The sequence below is a fragment of the Solanum pennellii genome, chromosome 1, assembly GCF_001406875.1.
Source record: "Solanum pennellii chromosome 1, SPENNV200".
Classification (NCBI taxonomy): Eukaryota; Viridiplantae; Streptophyta; class Magnoliopsida; order Solanales; family Solanaceae; genus Solanum; species Solanum pennellii.
The window spans coordinates 17,406,610-17,427,229 of NC_028637.1; the positions used below are offsets into that span (position 1 = coordinate 17,406,610).

The following is a 20,620-nucleotide window of genomic DNA, read 5'->3' on the forward strand; positions in this document are numbered from 1 at the left end:
GTAGAAAATCCATGGGTATCTTCACATAAAGGGATATATGAGAAGTTATTATGAACCCATGTTGTATGCAAAGAAGAAATGTAATGCTTTCATCATTGTTTGCCTTTATATTGATGATATCATTTATTCTAGCTCTTCTATTTCTCTGGTCGATGAATTTAAGTCTCAAATGATGAATGAGATTGAGATGTAAAATATGGGGTTATTACATTATTTTCTTGGCCTTGTAGTCCATTAAGCTGAAGATTAAATATTTTTTTCACAAAGGAAATATGCTAAAATCTTCTCATTAAGTTTAGTTTACTTAATTGAAAGCCTTGTGCCACACATATGAATGTTGGTAAAAACCTGCAGCTTAATGATGGAGCAGAGATGGATGATGCTAGAAGTTTCAGAAGAATGGTTCGATGTTTAATTTACCTAACCCATACTAACCCATATTAACCCCAATATTGCATTCTTAGGTGGTGTTATATCAAAGTTTATGCAACAACCTTCAGAGGTTCATTTTGGAGCAGCAAAAAGAGTTCAACATTTTGTCGCCGGAACTATGGAATATTGGATTTGGTATTCAGAAGTGTCTAACTTCAGATTATGTGGGTTCACGATAGTGACTATGCTGATTCATTGTATGATACACGAAGCATTTCAGCACATATTTTTACTCTTGGGTCTGGAGTAATATATTGGAGCTCAAATAAGTAAGCTACAACATCCTTATCCACATCTGAAGCTGATCCTTATCCACATCTGAAGCTGAGTACATTGCAGCTACTTCCGCCGCTTGCCAAGCTATTTGGCTAAGAAGCATGTTAGCAGAACTTCAGCATAAGCATAAAATTGCAACAGAGATATATTGCTACAATAAAGCATCAATCCCCATGACAAAGAATCCAAATTTTCATAGTAGAAAGAAGAACATTGATGTTCGCTTACATTTCGTTCGTGATTTGCTTGCAAAGGACGATATTGTATTGAAGTATTGCAACACTCATAAGCGATTAACCCATATATTTACGAAGTTGTTGGCAGCAGACAAGTTTATTTATTTGAGGGCTTTGCTTGGTGTCTGTAACTCTAAATCAAGGGGGAATACTGAAGACTAATTTAAACTATGACCATGTCAATTATTTTTTTTAGTAGAGTCCTATATTCTTGGGCTAGTTGTTTGCAAATATGTAGATCATGGTGCTGTACATTCTAGTTGTAATTTGGTTAATAATTAGTTGTTTAATTAATAGAAGTAGTGGTCATTTAGTTACTTAGTATTTTTTTTAAGCCTGTATAAAGTTGTACTTTCCTGTGATTTCATATCCTGAGAAATATAAAAGACATAAGTATACAATTCTCATAACCTTTAAGCCTCTGTTTCTTCTTTAAGTTTTCCAGCCTATTTATGCTTACATGGTATTATGTCAATACCATTAGATTATAATATTGGAGGAATTCAGACATAATTCTAGACTTGACACATGAAAAATATAATAGTTGAAATATTAATTAACATCAACATTTACCAACATGGTCATAAATTTTTTAATGAATTTTTAAGTCAAGGCTAAAGATATAGTAATGTGGGTCTTGTTAGTTTTTAAATCTTATTGTGAATATGTACTTGAATAGATTTCATTATTTTGAAAGCTCAATGAAAAGGGAAGACTCTAGTCCCGAAGTACTTATTCGGTTATTTGAGGCAAGTGGACTTCTAAACCCTTGTTAAGTGCATAGAATCGTGTATTTCCTTGTGGTATGTGTGGGGGAGTAAGGGGAATCAGTGATGGGTTGACTTGTCCATATTGAATAATTCTAACGATGAAAAAGGGGTAGTAAAAAGTACTATGATTAATTTTTGGTGTGTAATGTGTTGAGAATGGTTTTGAAAGACTTATTGATTCATTGTTGATGTTGTATCATGATTGTATTGTTAATTAAATCAAATCAATTTCATAGAGAGCTATTATTTATGACATTCCATTTCATTGCATAGCACATCTTTATCATTGATGAACATGATCTTGTGAGTGCCTCGTTGTGAAAGTTATGATTGATGAATCATGAGTTTAATATTTAAGATATATAATTGTTAAAGTGTTTGTGTTGAGTTGTGTGTTCTGTAAACTGTGAACTGCTAGGTTGGGCTAATTTTCTGCAGGTTATGTTTGTGATTGATGAATATTAAGCTTGTTGTTGAGGATATTTAATTGTTGCAGTGTTGTTGTTGAGCTGGTTGCTATTTAGGTTGTGAAATATTAGGTTGTGCTTGTTTGATACAGGTTGTGATTGTGGAGGTTTGGTTGGGGTGTAAGGATTACCCGAATTCTATTCCCTTCGCTTATGTTTAGAAGTTTAATTGATGAGTATCATTTGGTTTGGTACTCACCCCTTGCAACTACTTTTTTTTGTAGGTTACTAGCCCGAACCTTTGTGATACTTTCTCTTCTCCTTGTCTTGTCTGATGCTTCTTCTAGAGATTTGTGAGGCATTTGCTTGTTATTTCGGCAGAACTTCTTCCTCCTTATTATAATCTTATTTTGTTCTAGAAACAATGTCATTTATGACTTATATTTTCTTTTAATTTTGCTTTAACACATTAGAGTCTTGTACACATACAACGTTTTTTGAGTTTTATTTTCAAGTTGATTATAAAATTCCGCATCTTATCGTGAAGGCTAGGTTTCAGACTGAATTGTCCTGATGAGATAAGATGAGTGTCATCACGTCCATTTTTGAATCATGAAAATTTTCTACTTGAAATTCTACAGAAATAACATAACAAAAGTGAATCCAGGATTTTAAGTGTGTTTGAAGGAGATAATTTTCTAGTCCTTTCTAAAATTCATTTTAGTTTATAGCATTTTAATAAATAAGAGATTTAGTAGTTTTAAAATATCTTCATTTTTTTACATTAGAAATTTGAAAAATGTCATTTTGTTGTATTTAAATTGTAAAAGGGCAAGAGATCTTATTTCATTTAAATTATGGAGTCTTCATTCGTGAAAGTGGGTATAAACCGGCGAAAATTATTTCTACCCTATACAAATTTCTTTTAATTTAATAACCTTGTGAAATTTTAATTTTTTACACCTAAGTGATGTGAAAAGACAATCCTTTTAAAAAAAAAAAAATTTGGTAAAAGGCAATATAACTCATTTCCTTCCAAAGAAATTTTGTGCAACTTTCATTTATGTATATTCATCCATGAGAACGCAACATGTTTATTTGGGAAACATGTTCTTTAATAGATCTCAATTTATATGGGATATTTAAGACTTCGGAAGTCAATTTTTTTTTAAATGTGATGGTATATATAGGTATTAAATCTACAAGGTTTCCATAATAAAATTATATTTCCAACAATTATGTAAAAATTACTGTAAGTCAAGTAATTGAAAATTAAAAATATTTGGAAGTGGTATGAAAAAGACACTGGCAAAATACGTTTAACTCAAAAAACTCAAAAGACCACTAAAAGTGTGAATAAGACAATATTTCTTTTATTTTCTTTTTATACTTACTAGGTTTAGGGCACGTGCGTTGCAAGTGCATATTGGATATGTATATCATATAATATTGCAAAATAAAATTAATATTACTAGATTATATATAATTAGTAAATAATTAAATTTAAAGAACATAGGACAAGTGCTTTTAAATGATTTACAAAGATTTTCATACAGTTACTTGTATTTTGAGATCAAAATGACCAAAATTATTAAACATTTCAGAATAGATTTAATGTTTAAATTTGGAGAGAAAGTGAAATTTCTTTAGAAGTAGTATTATTTAGTTCACTCAATTTTGTAAACAAATTTAACTAGGACAATTTTTAAAAAATGTCACAAATAGTCTTTCCTCTTGAGGCTATGAACATAAATGATGGACACCATTTAAGTATATTTTTCTCTTAAATATTCATACTTTAAAATTAGCAAGTGCATGACACTAATAAGGATTAACATAAATATTTTATATTTTATGTTTATACGTAATCTACCGTTTACCAATTACTATTTGAGTAAGACTATCATAGAAAGATAACTCTACATATAAAAAAGGTCCTTTATTGTTATGACGATTTGATGGATAAATTGAAGTTTGAGTATATATATAATATTTCAGTTCATAAATTCTTTGTTTTAGATATACATATATTCGTAGCATAAATTTAATATATGAACAACATCACCTTTGGTGAAAAATATTTAACTTTTTTATTCTTCTATCTTATTTTCATAGTCTAGATAAACTAAGGTTAGCAACTTTTAATTTATTATGAGCCCAAACGATGGATTCAATATGTTCTTGCCAATAACCACGTCCACTGAATAGAAACATTAAACTAAAAGCCCAAACAAAATGAGCACCTAGGAAAAAAAGGCCACATGCAGATAATGGATATCTCCAGAAAATATTTTCAGTTCAATTCGTTTTTTTTTCTCTCCACCAGGACCAACCCACCGACTCGGCTTCTTAGATTTAAGGCAAGTTATGAAAAAAAAAAGAATCAAATTTGGAAATAAGTAAGGGAATTTGAAAAATTTTCAGATTTCAAAAGTGAGTTTTGGTCATTTTCAAATAGCCATAATTCCATGCTCAAGAGAAGTTTGCATAATTTCTTTATATGGATGGAAAGATCATCAGAAGATCTTTCCAACGATGCCAAGTTTGCGAATTTCTAAGGCGTATGAGGGAGATATGACTTTCGAAGTTGGGTTGTTGAGCAGGGAATGTTCAAAATCCTTATTTGTTAAGGGTGTTTTGTTCATTTCCTAAGTTAATTATTAAATTAGTTTTTGGGGTAATATGTTTGGGTCTAAACTGATCTCATTCAGTTTACACACTTCGAATATAAGGTAGGGCTTTGAGAGAAAGGACAAAAGAGGAGAAGGGAGAAGAAGACGCAAGAACTCCAAAAAATCGTTCATGGATTTCGTTGGGGGTGATTTCTAATAAGGTATGTGAGATCATTCGGTGTTGGGTTCTTTCACCCACTCTCCAATTTGATTCATTATTGAAATTTATAGTTAATTGAAAGGATATCTTGAAGTTCTTTATGAAAAGTTTGAAGTTCTTGTTTGTTGAATTGATGTTGATCTCTGTTAGTTTTAATCCATATTTACGGACTGTTTTTGGGTCTAAACATTGGGTTATAAGTTATTTAGTGATCCTAAGTGTTTGTGGTGGGATCCATTGAAATTTGGGAAGGTTTAGAGGTGGAAAACGAAGAAGAAAGTTGGAAATCCCGTTGGACAGATGTTGGGGCGCCGCGCCTCCAAAGCCTCTCAGGAAAGAGTTTGTCCGTCAGACTCTGGAACGCCGCGCCTCTCAGAGCGCCTGAGGACACCCTCTGTCCGTCAGGCTATGGAGGTCCGCGCCTCTCAGAGCACCCCGACCTCCTGGAGACCCCATACCTCCCCTATCTTTTCGTACTAGTTTCTAAGTGATGCACCCCTCATTCCTTGCTGTTTCCAAAACTCTAATGTACATCCAAGCATCATGAAATCAACCATAAACATTAGATCATGATCCTTGAATCCATAATTCAATTCAAGGAAAGTTAAGATCAAAGTCAAAGAAGTTTAGAACCAAGTCTAGAAGTTAAAAAGCGAGTCAAAGTAAAGTTATAAGCTTTCTAAAGTCTTTCACAAATGTTTTCACTTTATTTTAAAGACTTAAGGTTCAAGTTAAGTAAATAACAAGAGTAGAATTTATTTCTCAAAAACTATAAGGGAACTAGTATTCCTTAAGAGTTAAAGTTTCACGTAAGCAAAGAGTATCAAGTTGAGTTCACTTCTCAAGAGTTATAAGGAAACTAAGTAGTCCCTAAGGATTTAAACAAAATGTGTTCAAACTTTTGAGAAGGACCGGAAGTTAGACTTCCACAGAGCCTATGGCTAGCTTTAATAGAAGAAAGAGGACACTGATTTCCAAGAGAGCATTTTAAAAAGCTAAGTTTTGAGCACTAATATCAAACAACATAATCAGTATGTTTTTACACATAAGGGCCAGTATATTTTTGGGAGTAGTATTGAGAAATGATATGGGGGAGAGTTCAAATACCTAATAGCACCCATAAACCATGTTAGACACCATGGGTAGAAAAGGGTCATACTTTTTAGATGATTCCTTTTCACAGTATACTAGTGAATCCATTATGCAATACATATCTTATACCTTTGGTCGTGCATAGGATGCGCTGGCAGCGTGCGTTTCACCGCTGTATCATCACTATATCTCTTAAGTGATGGTTGTCGGTTAGATAATTTCCCTCATGTAAATTGTATTTTAATACACAACAGTATTGTATTACCATAATACATCAGTATTTTATTTTATGTACATCTCAGACATTATTGGGTTCTTGTATATGTATATACTCAGAGGTTTAAGCATGTTTAAGTCAACATTTCATTATATTGCATTTATATTAACTGCGTATATTGAATAAGAGTTAGTAGAGCATGAGTTGAACAAAGCCAAGGTATGTATTCACTCTTACTCTCTTTCAAGCCTATGTTTTGTTTAGCTTTCCGACTAGCATACTCGTACACTCAATGTACTGATAATTGTTGGCCTGCATCATTTTATAATGCAGACATATGTAACCAGGATAATCATACAGCATTTCGTTGATCCATATTGTACTCCAGAGTCAGTGGTGAGCCTCCTTGCATTCCTTAGGACATCCATTTCTTTTGCTTTTAGTAGTTTAGTTTTAGGATGTTGTGGGGTCTTTCCAAAATCCCTCTTCAATCAGTTTAGAGTTTATTGTTACTTTTTGAGACTTAAGTGCCATCATGGCCAGATATTATATGAAGTACTATCCTTTGAACATGTCTTACTTCTTTTTTAAGTTGAGTTTAGTCTTCTGCTGAGTTAAGAAAGCCAAGCGAAGGGTTAACTTGAGGGTCAGCAATGGTCTTTGAGTGCCGGCTACGTCCAGGTGTAGGCTCGGGGCGTGACAAACTTGGTATCAGAGCACAGAGTTTAAGAGTTCTAGGAAGTCTATGAAGTCATGTATGTATAGTATTATTCATTTGTTTGAAGCACGCCACATCTATGATTATAAGGCTATAACATTTAGGAATGTTTCCCTTCTTTTGTGCTCCTTTCGTGCAAGGATTTTATCTCTAATATATCTCTCTAATTCATGCTTACACGTATTTTTCATATCATCATGCCTCCAAGAAGAGCATTCAGAGGTCGACCACGAAGGAATGTTGAGGAATAAGAGGTTCCAAATGCACTAGAGGTGCAACCCTAAGGAGAGGTTACCAATGCCGAATTACGGGAAGCTTTTCGGATGTTAAGTCAGGTTGTGACCAACCAAGTTGGGCAACAGAGAGAAGATCGACAAGAAGGAGCTAGTACGTTGAGATTTCGTGTGTTTTAGAGAATTAACCCTCATAGTTTCACTGGACCAAGCCCCACTGAGGATCCGGAGAACTTTGTGGATGAATTAAAGAAGTTTTTTTGGGGTAATGCATGTGGTAGATATTGAGAGGGTTGAATTGTCTGCATATCAACTAAAGGTGTGGCTAAAATCTGGTTTGATCAATTGAAGGATAGTAGAGTTGAGGATGCACCGCATCCAAGTTGGGCTTGCTTCGAAGAAGCCTTCTTGGAGATTCTTTCCTCGTGAACTAAAGGAATCCAAGGTGAGGTAGTTCCTTACTCTGAAACAAGACTCCATTAGTGTACAGGAGTATTGGATGAAGTTCACCCAACTACCTCGCTATGCTCCGGAGATGGTGAAAGACATGAGGAGCAGAATGAGTTTGTTTGTTGCAGGGTTGGGTCGCGCTTCAAGTAAGGAAGGTAGGGCTGCCATGTTTATAGGTGACATGGACATATCAACTCTTATAGATATGTTCAACAAATTGAAGAAGAGTAGGTGAAGGATCGAGAAGAGTACCGAAACAAGAAGGCCAAGACTGGAAATGAGTCTGGCCAACAGAAAGGTGGTTCAAGCCGACTCCAATTCCAGAAACCAAAGGGGTATGCACCATCATTTGCTAGTGCACCTGCACCCAAAAACCGGAGTGAGTATAGTGGCCAGAATTCGCAACACTTTAAGGCTAGACCGAGTCAGTCTCACGGTAGTGTGACGCAAGGAGGTACTAAGCCTCCTCCCTGTGCCAAGTGTGGTAGGAATCACTTTGTCATCTGTCGTGAAGGCTTCACGGATTGTTTCAAGTGTGGTCAAAAGGGTCACTTCATACGAGAGTTCCCCAAGGACAAGCAAGGCAATGGAAATCCGAGCAATAGAACTCAATCTTTATCACTTGCTCCATCAAACAGGGTTGCACCTACGGGAGTTGCTTCTTGTATAGGAGAGGAACAAAATGCTTGTTTGCTATTAATAATCTCCATGAACAAGAGAATTTGCAAGATGTTGTCACTAGTATGATTCGAGTCTTTGACTTTACTGCTTATGCATTACTAGACTCGGGATCTATTTTATATTTTATAACTCTTTACGTTGCTATGAACATTGAGATTTCTCCTGAGCAACTTAGTGAACCATTCAGTGTATCCACAGCTATTGGTGAATCCATTCTACCACAAAGAGTCTATCGTGATTATCTTGTTTTCGTCAGTCATAAGAGTACCATGACTATTTAATAGAGTTAATTTTGATGTCATTCTAGGTATGGACTGGCTCCATACCTGTTATGATCAATAGATTGCAGAACTTGAGTTTTCAAGTTTCAGATTCCTAATGTGCCAGTCATAGAGTGGGCTAGTAGTTCAGCAGTGCCTATGGTGAGGAAGTTAGTTCCTAAGGGATGAATCTTTCACTTAGTCAGAGTTAATGACTCAAGCGTTGAGGTACCTTCCCTTTTATCAGTCCCTATATACAATGAGTTTCCAGAAGTCTTTGCTGATGATCTATTTGGAGTCTCTCCTGATAGAGAGATAGACTTTGGCATAGATGTCGTCCAAGATACTCGTCTTATCTCTATTCTGCCATATAGATTGGCACCACCAGAGTTAGAAGTGCTAATAGAGCAATTGAAATAAAGGCTTTATTCGACTGAGTGTCTCACCTTGGGGAGCTCCGGTCTTGTTTGTTAAGAAGAAGGATGGGTCCCTTAGAATGTGTATAGATTACGGTCAGCTGAATAAGATGACCATCAAGAATAAATATACTCTTCCAAGGATAGATGACCTTTTTTTATCAACTTCACGGTGCTTCTTGCTTTTCTAAGATTGACCTCAGATCAGGCTATCATTAGTTGAGAGTAAGGGAATGTGATATTCCCAAGACAGCTTTTAGAACAAGGTATGGGCATTATGAATTTTTGGTTATGTCCTTTTGTTTGACAGATGCACCTGCACCGTTCGTGGATCTTATGAACATAGTCTTCAAACCTTATTTAGATCTGTTTGTCATCGTCTTCGTTGATGACATATTGATTTATTCAAGTAATGGAGAATATCAAGCTAGTCACCTAAGGATTGTTATTCAAACATTGAGAGACAAGGAATTGTATGCCAAGTTCTCCAAGTGTGAGTTTTGGATTAATTCTGTGGCATTCTTAGGCCACATTGTTTCTGGTGAAGGTACTAGATTTGACACTCACAAGATTGAGGCAGTTTAGAGTTGGCCTAGACCTACATCTCCAAAAGATATAAGGAGTTTCTTGGGTTTATTGGCTGGGTATTATAGGAGATTTGTTGAAGGATTCTCATATATATCCTCTCCTATGACCAAGTTATCTCATAAGACAGTCAAGTTTCAGTCATCTGAAACTTGTGAAAAAGCATTCAGGAGTTGAAAAGGAGATTGACTATCGCTCCAGTTTTGACTTTACCAGGGGCTACTCAAGGATTTGTGGTGTATTATGATGAATCAAGAGATGGATTATGTTGTGTATTAATGCAGAATGGCAAGGTTATAGCTTGTGCTTCTAGGCATTTGAAAGTTCGTGAGAAGAATTATCAAACTCATGACTTAGAATTGGCTGCAGTAGTGTTTGCATTAAAGATATGGCATCATTGTTTATATGGTGTTCATGTGGATATATTCGTGTCCAATATGTGTTCACTTAGAAAGAGCTCAACCTCATATAAAGAAGGTGGTTTGAATTACTCAAAGATTATGACATGAGTATTCTTTATCACCCAGGAAAGGCTAATGTTGTTGATGATGCCTTAAGCAGGTTGTCCATAGGAAGTACTTCCCATATTGAAGAATGAAAGGAGGAGTTAGCAAAAGACGTGCACAGACTTGCACAACCAGGAGTCAGCCTTATGGATTCCACATAAGTAGGCATATTAGTGACCAATGGGGCTGAATCATCCTTGGTGTCAGAGGTGAAAGTGAAGCAAGACCAAGACCCTATTTTGCTTGATTTGAAGTAAAGTGTCCATATCCAAAGAGCATTGGTCTTCGAACAAGGGAGAGATGGTGTGGTAAAATAACAAGGAAGATTATGTGTACCTAAGGTGGATGGACTCCAAGAGAGAATTTTTGAAGAGGCTCATCTCTCCAGGTATTCCAATCATCCAGGTTCCACAAAAATGTACCATGATTTGAGAGAGGTATATTAATGGGAAGGCATGAAGAAAGATATTGTTGAGTTTGTTGCCAAGTGTTCGAATTGTCATCAAGTGAAAGTGGAACACAAAAGGCCTGGAGGTTTAGCTAAGAATATAGAACTTTCGAAATGGAAGTAGGAGATGATTAATATGGACTTCATCACAGGCTTGCCAAGATCGCGAAGGCAACATGATTCCATTTGGTTGATTGTCGACAGAATGACAAAGTAAGCTCATTTCTTGTCGGTTAAGAATTCCTATTCGGCTGAGGATTATGCTAAGTTGTACCTTCAAGAAGTGGTAAGACTTCATGGAGTTTCGATCTCCATTATTTCATATAGAGGTGCACAATTTACTGCACTATTGTGGAAACCTTTCCAGAATGGTTTGGGTTCCAAGGTGAATTCCAGCAATGTTTTTCATCCTCAGACACATGGACAAGCAGATCTTAGAATATATGTTGAGAGCTTGTGTGATCGACTTCAAGGGAAAATGGGATGATTACATGATACGCTCAAACTTACTTCTCAAATAAGAAGTAAAGCGGTCGTGTCAAATAAAAAACCCAACTAGTGAGGTCGGGATCGTTCCCACGAGAAAAATAGTTTAGACTTAACTTCAATCTATTATTACTATTGTTCAGTCAATTACTTCCTTAGAAAGCATAAAATGATAAAAAAAAAGGGGGGGGGGGGTTTCTATTCCTAAATAAATGAAAATAACTAGAGAAATAAAAGGAGACAACTAACAGCTTAACATTTTGGAGTTTAATCAAATAATCAAAGTAACTAGGGTTTATGTGTTCCCCACAGGTTCATAACTTGATAAGTCTAACTATAACAATTCTTTCCTAGTATCTTGCATGCAAAGTGATAAGTTATCTATTTCTAAATCCTTGGTCCGGCATCTAGAAAATTTCACTCCGCACCATGGTCCGGCTACGTGTGTTGCTATACTAACCCTTATCTTTACCTCATATTAAGGATCGTATTCGATATTTGACTCAGTTATTACCTCGTACCAATCAATACTAGCCTATTAGATAGTATACACTTAATCTATGTTGATAATTCTTTTCCTATTATCTACCTCCTTGGTCCGGCAAGTAGCCATAACGCAAGTTCTAACGTTGGCCATCCGTTAAAAAGACATCTAAACGAAAGAATTATCAATACATGCAAGACACTATTCTAGAATTGTTATTTTAGTTAGTTTTTACCTCATTATTAGCAAATGGTTCCCACAACCGTAGTTATGGAGTTTAGTTACCCATAGTCATAATTACAATATTCAAATATGTGATATCAGAATTCACTCACTTACTTCGATGAGAAAGAGTAAAATCCGAAAGTTCACTTGATTAATCAGCAAAAGTCACCAACAATCAATGATAAAAGTCTCAATATAATCAATAATCTCTCAAAGAGTCTACAAAATAATCAAGAGTCTCCCAATATTCAAAGGTCTAACAATGATCTAGAGTCTCACCTAATAATCGAGGTTTTTTGAACTATTTATAGAAAATAAAAACCTAATTAAACAAGGACTCTATTTGCTGGAAATCTGTCAAAACGCGGCTGGGTCGACGGACCTCGCGACGGATCGTCGTGGTCACGACGGACCGTCATGGACTCCGTCGTCCCATACTTGTGCAATTTCTTCTGCTGCTCTCTTCATTACCCTCGACGGCAGGTATGACGGATCGTTACGAGCACAACGGTCCGTCGAGGGTCTCCGTTTCAAAACACTTGAACTCTTGGAATATGGGTACTAGGTCTACTTCTCTTATCTTCATGACGAACCTGCAGGACAAACCGTCATGGCTACGACGGTCCGTCACGTTTTCCATAACCCCACACTTGGTCAGACTTCCCCATCTTCGTTCAGCAGCTGCACTACGCTGCCACCTACGAACCGTCACAAGCATGACAGACCGTCACAAGCTCCGTCGGTGGTCTCTTCTGCATTTCTTCGCTCAAAAACCTCCGCATTCATCTTTGGACAGATTTCCTGCAAATAAGGAGAAACTTATATAAAAATTAGCACAAAAAGGCTTTTGGACACACTAAACTTAAGGAACAAGTATTGATAATACCGTGAAACCACGGTATATCAACACCCTCAACTTAAATTCGTTGTTTGTCCTTAAGCGACGCACTATGACTCAATACACAATCTTTGTACAATAGTATCCATGTTTTATCATTTGCAATCGTTTGGCTATCAATCCCGATTAATCTCATCATATTTATGCATGCTATCACTATTAGGCTTGAATTATGTGGAATCAGACCATGACACAGACTCACCATGCACTAACACCTATCCTCTTCAATTTCTCACCGAGGTGCTAATATTTTGTGGTAATGCAAGTAGTGTCCTCATTTCAAAAAAAAATCCTCATTTTTCACAAAATGATTTTAGTTTGAGTATAAGGATTACTTTTTAACACTCACTCTCAGAACAAATTCACACTCATTCATACCTATTGCCATAAGCTTGCCCTTATTTTCACTGCTTTAAGTTCGGTATACAACCCTTAGGATCACGATAGGACTTTCTTAGCTTGTAACATAGGCTCAGGGTCAGGTAGGGTATATTTAGGTATACTTTAGTGACTTTTTGCCCTCCTTGACATATCGGCTAAACATACCATTTTCTATCATTTTATTTTGCCCAGTTTCCCTTTTTTTCATTTGTGTAAGTGACTCTCTTCTTTTCTTGCCTGTATATTTTTTTTTATTTTTTTTTTCATTTTTACTTTTCTTTCAACTAGTTTTTGAGTCACTTTACTTTTATTCTTTCTCTCTCTTTATTCTTTCAACCCCACTTTCCAGAGAATTCCTCATAATAGCCACGCTCAACTCATGGCTTTGCCATGAGTCGAAGTACACAATACTCAAAGTTGGGTTAGGGCCATAAAAAGGTTGTTTACTGCATTATCCACCCTTTACTTATGCTTTTGGCATAACCTGAGGTGCAAATGTCCAAGGAGGGACCAGGGCCAACACATTATTCCCAGAAAAGATCAGTTGGGGTGAGAAAGAAAGGTCTAATTTAAGCTCAAATCATTTGGATCAAAGAAGGATAAATTTCATTTGGTTTTCTTTTATTTAGGCTAAAAATTGGCTATATTGAATAAGGGCCTATGATCCTTTCCTAATTGTCTATTACAGCTTACTTTTAGCAGGACTAACCAGGCAAGTTCTAGCTCAGTACAAATAGTGGACTATTCAAATCTTCCTCACACTCACTTGACATCTCATTACTCTACCAGATTATCAGACACCTAGTTCGAATTTTAGACTTAGGGTCATGCAGTGGTGTACCTCTATGTCATGCTTAGAGCCACACATTTATCAATTACTATGCCTAGTCATGCATCATTTTCCATTTTATCAGGATATCATTTTAGCCATCATGCTCCAGAATTAAACTATGTACACAAGATATAGACATGCCGGTTCAACAGAAAAAGTAATCAGTCTCTTGGGGAAAAAGAACACAGGCAAGAAAACCCCAAAAGAGGATAGTGAATTGGGCTACTCAGACTTCACCCTAGCACTCACTTTCCATTTACCCCACCCCCAACAAAAAGACATGCAATTGTCCCCAATGCATAAAAAATTGAAATACTAGAGTGGTAGGTGAAGCAAACCTGCTGCGGAAAGAGCCGACGATCAGCAAGCTGGTGGGTCTGGTTCCCCGGAACCCACTACCTCTGTAATCTGGACAACCTCAGTGGTGTCCTCAGCATCAACAACACTATCAGCAGTGCCTCCCGCTATCTCCACAGTTGAGGGGCTAGACGCCCCAGCAGCTAACTCTTCTGCTCTCATCTGACGCGCCTCATCCTCAGCAAGCGAGGCTCTCCTTGCAGCCTCCATCTCATGGGGCTCCTTCTTCCGTGCTCGCGCCTCATCCTCCTCTCGACCCCTACGCCTCTTGGCATGATCTCGAGGGGGAGGTGGTGGAATCTTTGAAGTGGCGAATAGGGCCGCCATCACTGTGTCTTCAGCAGGCTCTGCAGAAGGGGCCTCAGACTCAGGCACCCTAGCCTCTAAGATCGTATCAATATCTGCTCGAAGACTGTCGACCGCATCCTGAAGGGTCGACACATCCACCGGAGGGGCTGGTCGGGCTAGCACTCGCAACTGACAAGCGTCCAAGCGCTGATGAACCTCAGCGATCTTCCGCTCTGTGTGCTGGATCATTCTCCGCTCCAAGCGCTCTTCTGCCTCAGCAATAGACTTCTGCATCCAAGGCTGGATGTGATGCACAAGTGTGGCCATCTGTGCCTCTAATTTCTGGACCCTAGGAAGCAGGACCAGAGTAGAGAAAGGGGCTGAGCGAGAGGAGCTCGGGGCAGTGCTACTACCCGGATAGACTCGACCGGGGTAGTGTCAGTGGAAGCTGCCTGCGTAGTTGTGCGGGCCTGTGCTACCGTCTCAGCCAGATTGTCACCAACAGGAGGCAACTCTGAACGAGGCCCTCTGCGTGGAGCCAACTTATTGGCCTCATCCCTGATGAGGCCGATATCAACTGCGCCCAGCGGGGTCTTGAGTTGCTCAACGTGCCATATAGGCACACCGGCAGACCTGCATAGGGAAAATATCATGCACGGGAAAGGGTAAGTAGTTGTGACTTTAAAAGCCCTCTCGTGCATGACCGCCTGTAGAAGCCACGCAAAATCCACCTCAAACCCGGCTATCATCGCCGCCATCAGTACTGCTCGATCCCATGTGACGATATTATCAGCGGCTGTGGGGGAAAGGCAGTGGCGGACAATCAACCACAAAAACTTCGCCGTGAAAGTCAGGTTGGCCTTCTTGATGGCCCCCTTCGGCTCAGTCACCCAGTCGGCACCCTCTCCATCAACGGACAAGTGCAGGGCCATCCACCTCTTGGTGGTCTCTCTCAACGATGGCTCACGCAGAAATTGGTCATCTTTGACAATCTGCCATCGGTAGTCAAACTCGACAGTGAGAGGGGTCCGATTAGCATCAACATTCTCGCCGTATAGAAACCGGCGGATAGCAGGCAGGGAGATATCAACTGGAACGCCACGTACTCGGACCTGCTCCAGTGGGGCCTGTTTGGCGGGGGCAGCCCGCCTATAAATTTGCGATCGGAGAGTCGCTACGTAGGATGCGTAGAACTCTCAGACCAGCTCTTCACTATAACGTCCCAACGGACGTGCTGTCCACTCCAGTCGATGTCTGGTGAAGAGATTTTGGATCTCAGGCATCGTCGGGAGACTTCCCGTAAGGACCTGCCGCTCCAATGTAAGTGTCCGAGTCATAACTCCTTTGTCATTCAGGAACTTGGCATCAGAATAGACTTGAAACTGCCCGTCTACACACCACCGGTTGGGCTGGTCGATGACCGGGGTGAGAGCACGAGCTGGTGAACCGGGTGTGGATTCCGAACTGTTAGCCTCATCAGACGAGGCCGACGCTGCAACGGTGGCGGGCGCAGGAACCTCAGCAGATCCGGAGGCTTCTTCCACCACGAAATTCCTAAGGAGCCAGACGCTCCTTCTTCATTAGTGGATAACCCAAAAGGTGTGCCGATCAGTGTGCGCTCCTCATCAGACTGGGAGGCAGTCACTACGTCAGACACCACCTTTTTGGGTGTGGCTCTGGCAGCACGTGCAGCACGGGATGGGGTGGAAGTGCCTGGGGGCACGTACTCGGGGTCACGCTCATCGTCAGAGCCAATGATCAGGCAGGCAGACGGGGCGACAGACTTCGATCGCCCGCGTGCATAGACTCGATCTTGTTTTGGTGCCATAGTAGATAGTACTTGTAAAGGATCAATATTAGTACTAGAAGGAGCAAACAAGACAAGAAAAACCACACAAAATAAATAAATAAAATTAAAATAAAATGACATTGCTATAGTAACATTGAAACACAACGGACCAGGTGACGGTTCGTCATGAGTACGACGGACCGTCATGGGGTCCGTCGTGTCTTAGTTAGACTATGTTTATATGGAGAACCCTGAAGGAGAGTCTCTGACAAGTATGACGGTATGTGCAGGACGGACCGTCACAGGTACGACGGTCCATCGTAGGTGTCCGTCAGAGGACACTTGAAAAAAATATGGAGACCCTTAGGAGAGGGGTCTCTGACCATCGAAACGGTCATGCAGGACGGACCGTCACATGTACGATGATCCATTGTAGGTGTCCGTCAGAGGACACTTAAAAGAAATATGGAGACCCTAGGAGAGGGGTCTCTTACCGTGATGACGGTCATGCAAGACGGATGGTCACAGGTACGACGATCCGTCGTAGTTGTCCGTTTGAGGACACTTAGAAAAATAGAGAGAGACCCTTAGGAAAAGGGTCTTTGACAACCAGAACGGTTATGCAGGACGGACCGTCGTAGGTAAGACGGTCTGTCTCATGTGTCCGTTGAAGGACACTTGGAAAAAGTGAGAGACCCTTAGGAATAGGGTCTCTGACAACCAGAACGGTTGTGCAGGACGGACCGTCGCGAGAACAAAGGTCCGTCGCATGTGGCCATTGGTGGACACTTGGAGAAAAATTGGACAGTGGAGTATTAGGGCGGTTGGAACGGACCCAATGACGGTCTGTCGTGAATACGACGGTCCGTCATCGGGGTCTCGTTCTGTAACTCACTGACAGAACTGGAGATGCCCCATTCATCCCCTATGACCCAAATCGAATTGGTACTGTTTTGACCTACATTTGTCTAACCCAAATGTCTAGTAAACTAGCAATGCTAAGGCACTTATTTCTAGGGTTTTAACACAGCAATTTCAGGAATTTTTTTTAACCTAGGTCAGACAAAATTTGATAAAGAATGAACGTATCAAGAAGAACTAGACTACTACTAATTGATAAAAAAAATGCAACATAAATGAGTAGAAATTAAAGGCACATACCTAAGAATTTGAGAAAAACAAGAGGGAAAAGGTACTTGGTGATCAAGAAGACACCCATAGCAGCAGCTCCGACTAGTAGATGACGACTTTTAGGACTTTGTAGAATTTGGGGAAAATGATCGGTTGAAGAGGGAGATGATTTTGGAAGTTGAAAAGGGAGGGAAATAGGAGGAAGAGTGAAGGAATGGGGTGAAATGAAGGGTTGGGGGTTTTAAATGTTGAATTTTAAAAAAAAACCCAGCCGGGTCGGGTCGGGTACGCCTCATTAATGACGCGACGATTCAACGACGACGGTCCGTCTTATTTGTGATGATCTGTCATTTGTTCCGTCGCGTGTGCGCTAGTTTGAAAGAAAGACGTACCTGGCACGACAGATTCATGCGACGGTCCGTTACAGTTGAAACGGTCCATCGTGGAATCCGTCAGTGACTGCTGCAGAGTAATTTTCTGCAGAATTTCCTGGTGATGTGCCTGCAAATTAAAAACCCATTAGTAGAAAATGCTACCATTACTAGAAAGAAAAACTATAAGTATTGGGTTGTCTCCCAACAAGCGCCTCATTTAACGTCGCGGCACGACTGAGGACACTTGATTACTCAGACTTCATCAAGATGGTATGCCTCGATCACTTCATTCGCCGATTCAGCATGCCCGAGATAGGTTTTTATGCATTTTCCATTTACCTTGAACCGCACACCCTTCTTAGTTTCCAACTCAACTGCTCCATGAGGGAATAGTTGGGTAACCAAGTAAGGACCAGTCCATTTGGACTTGAGCTTGCCCGGAAACAAGCGCAACCTAGAATTGAATAAAAGCACCAAATCCCCGACCATAAACTCTCGTTTTTCAAAATTTTTGTCATGGTACTTCTTAATTTTTTCTTTGTATAGGGCTGAGCTTTCATAAGCTTTCAGGCGAAATTCATCGAGTTCATTCAACCCAGTTAACCGTTGTTCTGCAGCTTCACTCCAATCCATTTTCAACTTCTTCATAGCCCACATGGCTTTATGCTCTAACTCAACCGGAAGATGACAAGCTTTCCCATATACAAGTTGGTATGGACACATACCTATGGGAGTCTTATACGCTGTCCGGTAGGCCCAAAGGGCATCATCAAGCCTTCTTGACCAATCCGTTCTACTAGCGTTCACTGTTTTTGACAATATCTGTTTGATCTCCCGATTCGATACTTCAACTTGCCCACTAGTTTGAGGGTGGTAAGGAGTGGCCACATTATGGCGAACCCCATATTTCTCCAATAACCCCTTGAACAATCTGTTGCAGAAGTGGGAGCCCCCATCACTAATAATTGCCCTTGGGGTGCCAAAACGGGAGAATATATTCTTTATTAAGAATGCAGTGACACTCTTCCCTTTATTGTTTGCGAGGGGGATGGCTTCGACCCATCTAGATACATAATCAACCGCTACTAGAATGTACTTTATTCCATGAGAACTCACAAAAGGGCCCATAAAGTCAATACCCCAAACATCAAATAACTCAATCACAAAAATAGGGTTTAGAGGGAGCTCTTGCTTTCTTGAAATGCCACCATCTCGTTGGCATCGATCACATTCTTTAGCAAACTCATGAGCATCTTGATGAAGAGTTGGCCAATAGTAACCACATTGTAATATCTTATGAGTGGTTCGGATACCGCTGTGATGTCCACCAACGGGTGAGGAATGGCATGCTTCCACCACACTCAACATCTCACATTCTGGCACACAACGCCGAATAAGCCCGTCGGCACAACTCCTATATAAGTATGGTTCATCCCAAAAGAACTTCTTCACATCGTACATGAACTTTTTTCTTTGATGAAAGGACAAGTCTGATGGAACAATATCACTAGCCAGATAGTTCGCAAAATTTGCGAACCATGGAATCAAGTCTTGTGAAGCAGCCAATACATGCTCATCGGGGAAAGTATCATCAATGTCAGTCTTATCCCCCAACTCTCTCATAGCTTCATCCTCTAGAAGGGACAAATGATCAGCAACTTGATTTTCAGTTCCTTTTCTATCCATCACTTCAAAGTCAAATTCTTGTAGCAGTAATACCCAACGAATCAACCTAGGTTTCGCATCCTTCTTTGCCATCGAATATCTCTATGCTGAGTGGTCAGTATGCACTATAACTCTAGTACCTAGCAAACATGAGCGGAATTTCTCAAAAGCAAAGACTACTGCAGGGAGTTCTTGCTCAGTCACTGTGTAGTTCTTCTGAGCTTCATTTAGCGTTTTACTAGCATAGTAAATGGGGTGAAGGATTTTGTTCTTTCTTTGTCCCAATACTACACCAAGAGCAACCCCACTAGCATCGCACATCGCCTCAAATGGACTTTTCCAATCCGGAGAAATAATGGTAGGTGCAGACACCAATTTTTCTTTTAGCTCACCGAATGCTTTAAGACAAGATTCATCAAAACAAAATTTACAATCTTTCTCCAGCAGTTTGCACAATGGATGTGCAATCTTTGAAAAGTCTTTGATGAATCTCCGGTAAAAACCTGCATGCCCAAGAAAGCTTCTAACACCTTTCACAGAGATCGGTGGGGGAAGTCTCTCTATTACCTCGAATTTAGCTCGATCAACCTCTATGCCCTTTTCTGAAATGCGATGACCCAACACAATACCCTCTTTCACCATGAAATGAAATTTCTCCCAATTCAGTACTAAATTGCAGTCTTCACATCTCTTAAGGACCTCAGATAAATTGTTCAAACACCGCTCGAATGAATCACCAACCACAGAAAAATCATCCATAAAAACTTCTATAGTATCTTCCACCATGTTGAAAAATATCGACATCATACATCTCTGAAATGTGGCGGGTGCATTACACAACCCAAACGGCATTCTTTTGAACGCAAAGGTCCCATATGGACAAGTAAAAGTGGTTTCTCTTGATCTTGTGGTGCAATAGAAATCTGATTATACCCCGAATATCCATCAAGAAAACAGTACCACCCTTTTCCGGCAAGTCTATCCAACATCTGATCCATGAAGGGCATATGAATTTAATTTGCGGTAATCCATACACACCCTCCATCCAGTAACCGGTCACATTGTAACAAGTTCATTTTTTTCGTTGGGGACCACAGTCATTCCCCCTTTCTTAGGTACACACTAAATAGGGCATACCCAACTACTATCGG

At 39.6% G+C, this 20,620-nt stretch overlaps 1 pseudogene; it reads right to left on the reverse strand.

Moving 5' to 3' along the window:
• Positions 1 to 19,562, reverse strand: part of LOC107018183 — a 158,451-nt pseudogene extending 138,889 nt beyond the window's left edge.
• Between the last annotated feature and the right edge of the window lie 1,058 nt (positions 19,563 to 20,620).